Below are 6,000 nucleotides of genomic sequence, written 5' to 3'. Positions count from 1 at the left end.
CTGAAAAATTAAAAATTTTCACAACTTTTGCTCAAGACCAAGAAAATACTGATTAGAAAACCTAATCTCCCACCCCTAACCAAAAATCTACATTATCCTCAATGTAAAAAGAAATAGACATGTAATGCACATGAGACAACGGAAAAATAGGAGTGATGGAAAGATAGTACCTGGACGAAAGAATCAAGAGGCTTTCCAAGGATATCTACGTAAGAGCGGGTCAGCACAAGAGAGAAAGCAACAAAAATAACAAAAATAAAATCCTACCTATACCACTTTCGTAGGTGCTCTCGATTGCATTTAGCGTATGCAATAAGCCTTTAAACCCCTAGGTTGCCCCTAGTGGACGAGTTGTAGTCTCGTGAGGGTTTGCAGTAATGTTACCCACAAACATTGAACTAACTAATGAAATGAAGAGCTGGGTTGCCTCCCAGGAGCGCTAAGTTTATCATCTTCAGCCAGACAAATAAAGCAACTACTCTAGTCCTAAGAAAATAAGAAACCGACCTATACCTCCATCAGACTAGGAGATCAATCCTGGTAAACAGGATCAGTTAGAGGCATGGACATGTCCTCTGAATCAAATTTCTCGACAAATGGTTTCAATCGATGGCCATTAACTTTAAACTCCTTGCCATTGTCGGGATCTCTTATCTCAACAACCCCATGAGGAAAAACAGTAACAACAATGTAAGGGCCGGTCCAACGAGATCGAAGCTTACTCGGAAAGAGATGTAATCGAGAATTGTACAAAAGGACCTTCTGACTATGCGTGAATGATTTTCGCAAAATGTGTTGATCATGAAATGCTTTCATCTTGTCCTTGTAAATTCTCGAATTATCGTACGCATCATTCCGGATTTCTTCAAGTTCATTCAATTGAAGTTTGCGTAGCGAGCCAGCGTTGTCCAGATTGAAATTAAGATTTTTGATCGCCCAGTATGCTTTATGTTCTAGCTCCACAGGCAAGTGACAAGCTTTCCCATAGACAAGTCTAAAGGGAGACATTCCAATAGGGGTTTTAAAGGCAGTACGGTATGCCCATAAGGCATCAGTCAATCGGATTGACCAATCCTTACGATCTGGGTTAACCGTTTTCTCCAAAATGTGTTTGATCTCCCTATTGGAAATCTCAGCTTGTCCACTTGTCTGTGGATGGTATGGGGTGCTCACCTTATGAGAGATACCGTATTTCTTCATTAAGCTCTCGAATGGTCTATTACAAAAGTGTGAGCCCCCATCACTAATGATGGCTCAAGGCGTTCCGAATCGAGAAAGGATGTTTTCTTTTAGGAATTTAATGACCGTGTGATGGTCATTCTTTCGACACGGAATCGCTTCAACCCATTTAGTGACATAATCCACGGCAAGCAAAATATACAGATTTCCAAACGATTGGGGGAATGGTCCCATGAAATCGATGCCCCAGCAATTAAATGCTACAATGATAAGGATGGGATTCAAAGGCATCATATTTCGATGGGACAATGCTCCCAATTTCTGACAACGCTCACAGCTTTGTAAAACTCATGAGTGTCCCTAAACATAGTGGGCCAGTAAAAGCCACACTGCAGAATCTTGGCCGTGGTCTTTTTAGCAGAAAAGTGACCACCACAGGCCTGTGAGTGACAAAAGGAGATGATGCTCTGATGCTCATCGTCTGGTACACATCTCCTTAAGATTTGGTCTGGGCAATATTTAAATAAGTAAGGATCATCCCAGAAGAAGTTGCGCACCTCGGTGAAGAATTTCTTCTTATCTTGCGCAGTCCACTGTGTCGGTATGGCACCTGTAGCAAGATAATTGGCAATATCAGCGAACCAAGGTGAATGGGAGATTCTGAACAATTGTTCATCAGGGAACATATCATTGATATGGGTCGCCTCAAGGGAATCAGAGGTATTAAGGCGAGAAAGGTGATCGGCCACTACGTTCTCTACTCCCTTTTTATCTTTAATTTCTAAATCAAATTCTTGGAGTAGAAGGATCCATCGTATCAAACGAGGCTTAGAATCATTCTTAGAAAGAAGATACTTAAGTGCCGCATGATCTGTGTAGATAATGATCTTGGATCCGATCAAGTAGGACCTAAATTTGTCCAAGGCGAACACTACAGCTAAGAGTTCCTTTTCCGTAGTCGAGTAGTTCACCTGAGCAGAATTTAAAGTTCTACTTGCGTAATGAATGACGTAGGGCCGCTTATCTTTTCTCTGGCCTAGGACCGCTCCAAGAGCATAATCAAAAGCATCACACATAAGCTCAAAAGGAAGGCTCCAGTCGGGTGGCTGCATGATAGGTACAGTGGTTAACGTGCCCTTAAGCTTGGTGAAAGCTTCCTGGCACTGCTCAGTCCACTCCTACGGAGCATCCTTTTGAAGAAGATTACATAAAGGAAGAGAGAGAAGACTAAAGTCCTTTATGAATCGCCTGTAAAATCCTGCGTGTCCTAAGAAGGATCGCACGTCTCTGATGTTCTTGGATGCAGGTAGGTTAGAGATAAGATCGATTTTTGCCTTATCTACCTCGATTCCTTTGGACGAGATGATATGCCCAAGGACAATTCCCTTCTGAACCATGAAATAGCACTTCTCCCAATTAAGTACCAAGTTCTTTTCTTCACATCTTTTCAGTACACATTTAAGACTTTCCAAGCACTTGCTGAAAGATGGACTGTAAACAGAGAAATCATCCATGAAGACCTCTAGATATTGCCCCACCATATCAGAAAAGATACTAAGCATACATCGCTGAAAGGTGGCAGGGGCATTACATAGTCCGAATGGCATCCTTTGATAGCCAAAGGTGCCGTATGGACATGTAAATGTGGTCTTTTCCTGGTCTTCAGGAGCTATCTCTATCTGGTTGTAGCCGAATACCCGTCAAGGAAACTATAATAGGAATGACCAGCTAACCTTTCTAGGATCTGATCAATGAATGGTAAAGGAAAGTGGTCTTTCCTCGTGACGGTATTCAACTTCCTGTAGTCAATGCACATTCTCCAACCAGTAGTGACTCTAGTTGGTACGAGTTCATTATTAGCATTGGCTACAATGGTGATTCCGGACTTCTTAGGGACCACTTGAGTTGGGCTCACCCATTGACTATCAGATATAGGGTATATGATACCTACGTCCAATAGTTTAAGAACCTCGGCCTTAACCACTTCCTTCATGTTTGGATTTAGTCTACGTTGTGGTTGCCGAGCGATTTTTGCATTATCCTCAAGATATATGCGGTGAGTACAAATCGAGGGATCGATTCCCTTGAGGTCCGCTATTGTCCATCCCAGGGCCCTTTATGCTCAATGAGAGTAGATATAAGCATACTCTCCTGTTCTTTCTCCAGGTGAGCAGAGATCACCACCGAGTATGTCTCATCTTGACCTAAATAGGCATATTTTAACTCAGAGGGCAAAGGTTTTAGGTCGAGCTTCGGCGGCTTGAGGTTAGACGGTAGAGGCACTACATCGGTTTGTGGTAATTCTTCAAATTGTGGCCTCCACCGATTAACTTCAAGTACCGGTGCAGTATCAAGTAAGGCACACATCTCCCTAATCATGTCATCATCAAAATCATGGGAGTGAGCCAGGCACGTCTCCAGATGGTCGGAGGATAAGGTCAGCGGTGTCGTATCTTCCACGAAAGAGTCAATCATGTTAATGTCGTGGAGATCGTCATCATCCTCTGAGTTGCTGCCGTTATTGAAAAAAATGTTTGACTCCAATGTCAAATTTCCAAAAGACATAGTCATGACACCATTCCTGCAATTGATAATTGCATTTGACGTGGCGAGGAATGGGCGACCAAGAATGATGGGAATCTGAGTGCTCATGTTATTGATGGGTTCGGTGTCCAGGATGATAAAATCTACAGGGTAGTAAAATCTATCGACCTGGACTAACACATCCTCAATTATCCCTCTTGGTACACGAACAGAGCGATCAGCAAGTTGTAGTGTAGTTATGGTGGGTTTTAATTCACCCAAACCTAACTGTTTGTATACCGAGTAGGGAATCAGATTGACGCTTGCTCCTAAGTTAAGAAGTGCGTGATCAATTCGATGGTTCCCGATTACACATGATATGGTTGGGCTACCAGGATCCTTGAATTTCTGCGGCACGTCTTACTTAAGGATGGCACTCACTTTCTCAGTCAAGAAGATTTTCTTTTGAATAATTTTTCATCTTTTGGTCGTGCATAAATCTTTCAGGAATTTGGCATATGAAGGTATCTGTTTAACGACATCAAGTAGAGGAATGTTGACTTTCACTTGTTTCAACACCTCTAGGATATCCTGAGAGTTAGAAAGAGGTTTTGGTGAAACCAACCGTTGGGGGAATGGAGCAACTGGCTTCTCTAGAAGTTCCGGTTCTACTTTTTGTGGGGCATCACTGGATCCATCATTGTTGTCCTCTTCTGGTTCTTGAGGCTTTTCGGGCCTAACCGGAAGAGTTTTATCAATGATCTTCTCACTCCTAAGAGTGGTGATGGATTTAGCATGCCCCATCTGATTTGATGAGCTGGGATCATTAATCTCGTACTGCGGTTTAGGATTGGGGAGAGGTTATGCAGGAAGCATCCCCTTTTCTATAACCGTCATACAAGAATCTATCTTTTGCATAAAATCTGTAATTCCCCGCATTGCCTGAGCCAGCTCTTGTATGGGATTTTGAACCGGTTCCTCTTGAGGTTTCACTTGATTTGTATTTTGATTGAAGAAACCTGGAGGAGTAGCCGTCTGTCCATTCCTCCAACTAAAGTTTGGATGATTTTTCCAGCCAGGGTTGTATGTATTGGAGTTAGGTCCAGTAAAAGGTCTTTGATAATTATTTACGGCATTGGCTTGTTCATTCAACACTCCTCGAAAGGCAGGTATTGTAGGACAGTTTTCAATTATGTGAATGTTGCAATCACAGATGCTGCAAACAATTTCATTGACCTTATCCTTCTTTCCTTCCATGGCCTCAACTTTCCTTATGAGCGTAGTTACTTTACACTTGAGATCATCCTCTTCTTTCAAGAGATATAATCCACCTTTCTCCTTTAATTGAGTCGGCCTAGACGTTGTGTTCGCCATTGGGTAATAGTCCCATGATTGTGTTTTTTCAGCGAGACTATCAAGGTAATCCCATACCTCGTCAACATCTTTATTAATGAACTCTCCATTACACATTGTCTCGACCATTTGGCGCATGGAAGATGTCAGTCCATCATAGAAAAAATTTGTAATGCGCCATGTTTCAAATCCGTGTTGTGGGCATGAACTGACCAAATCTTTGAACCTTTCCCAACATTGGAAGAATGTTTCATCTTCCTTTTGGGCAAAGTTCATTATTGCTTTTCTGAGGGTAATCGTTTTATGATGTGGGAAGAATTTTTTTATGAATTCCCTCTGCATGTCGTTCCATGTGCCAATGGATCTAGGATGCAGTGAATGTAACCACGTCTTAGCTTTCTCTTTTAAGGAAAAAGGAAAGAGTTTCAGCCTAATTGTATCCTCAGATACATTAGGAAAACATAATGTAGCTATTATCTCATCGAACTCTTTCAAATGTAAATATGGACTTTCAGATTCAAGTCCATGGAATTTGGGAAGGAGTTGGATAACTCCTGGCTTGATGTCCATTTGTCCTGTGTTTTCAGTAAAAATCATGCATGAGGGCATACTCACTCCTGCCGGTTGTAGATAATCTCGTAAAGTACGACACGGGGGTGCCTGTTGCACCTCATTCTCATCTTGGGTATCCTCCACCCTGGGTGGAAGTAGAAGAGGTTGGTCTTCAGCCATAACTTCACTTAACTCAGGGAATTTCGAGTGGTGTCTAGTCTTGCGATGGATAGTCAACCCCTCAACTAATCCTCCTTTAGTCAAGAGACGTCGAGTGTTGTCACGGGCCCACTTGGGCATGAAACACTCGCAGCCCTCAATCAAATTCAAAGTCTAATCCTAAGAAAGGAAAAGAAAATCTAAAAAGAAAGAGAGGGAGAGTTGGAAAGAAAT

At 42.2% G+C, this 6,000-nt stretch overlaps 1 non-coding gene across 1 annotated transcript; it reads left to right on the top strand.

The window, feature by feature from the left end:
• The first annotated feature begins 5,242 nt into the window (after nt 1–5,242).
• LOC131247477 (small nucleolar RNA R71) lies at nt 5,243–5,349 on the top strand. Its single transcript, XR_009171769.1, has one exon. It is a non-coding gene; the product is annotated as a small nucleolar RNA R71 (small nucleolar RNA).
• Nucleotides 5,350–6,000: the final 651 nt, after the last annotated feature.

This window comes from Magnolia sinica, chromosome 5, assembly GCF_029962835.1.
Source record: "Magnolia sinica isolate HGM2019 chromosome 5, MsV1, whole genome shotgun sequence".
NCBI lineage: Eukaryota > Viridiplantae > Streptophyta > Magnoliopsida > Magnoliales > Magnoliaceae > Magnolia > Magnolia sinica.
This window is presented reverse-complemented; position numbering and strand designations above follow the sequence as displayed.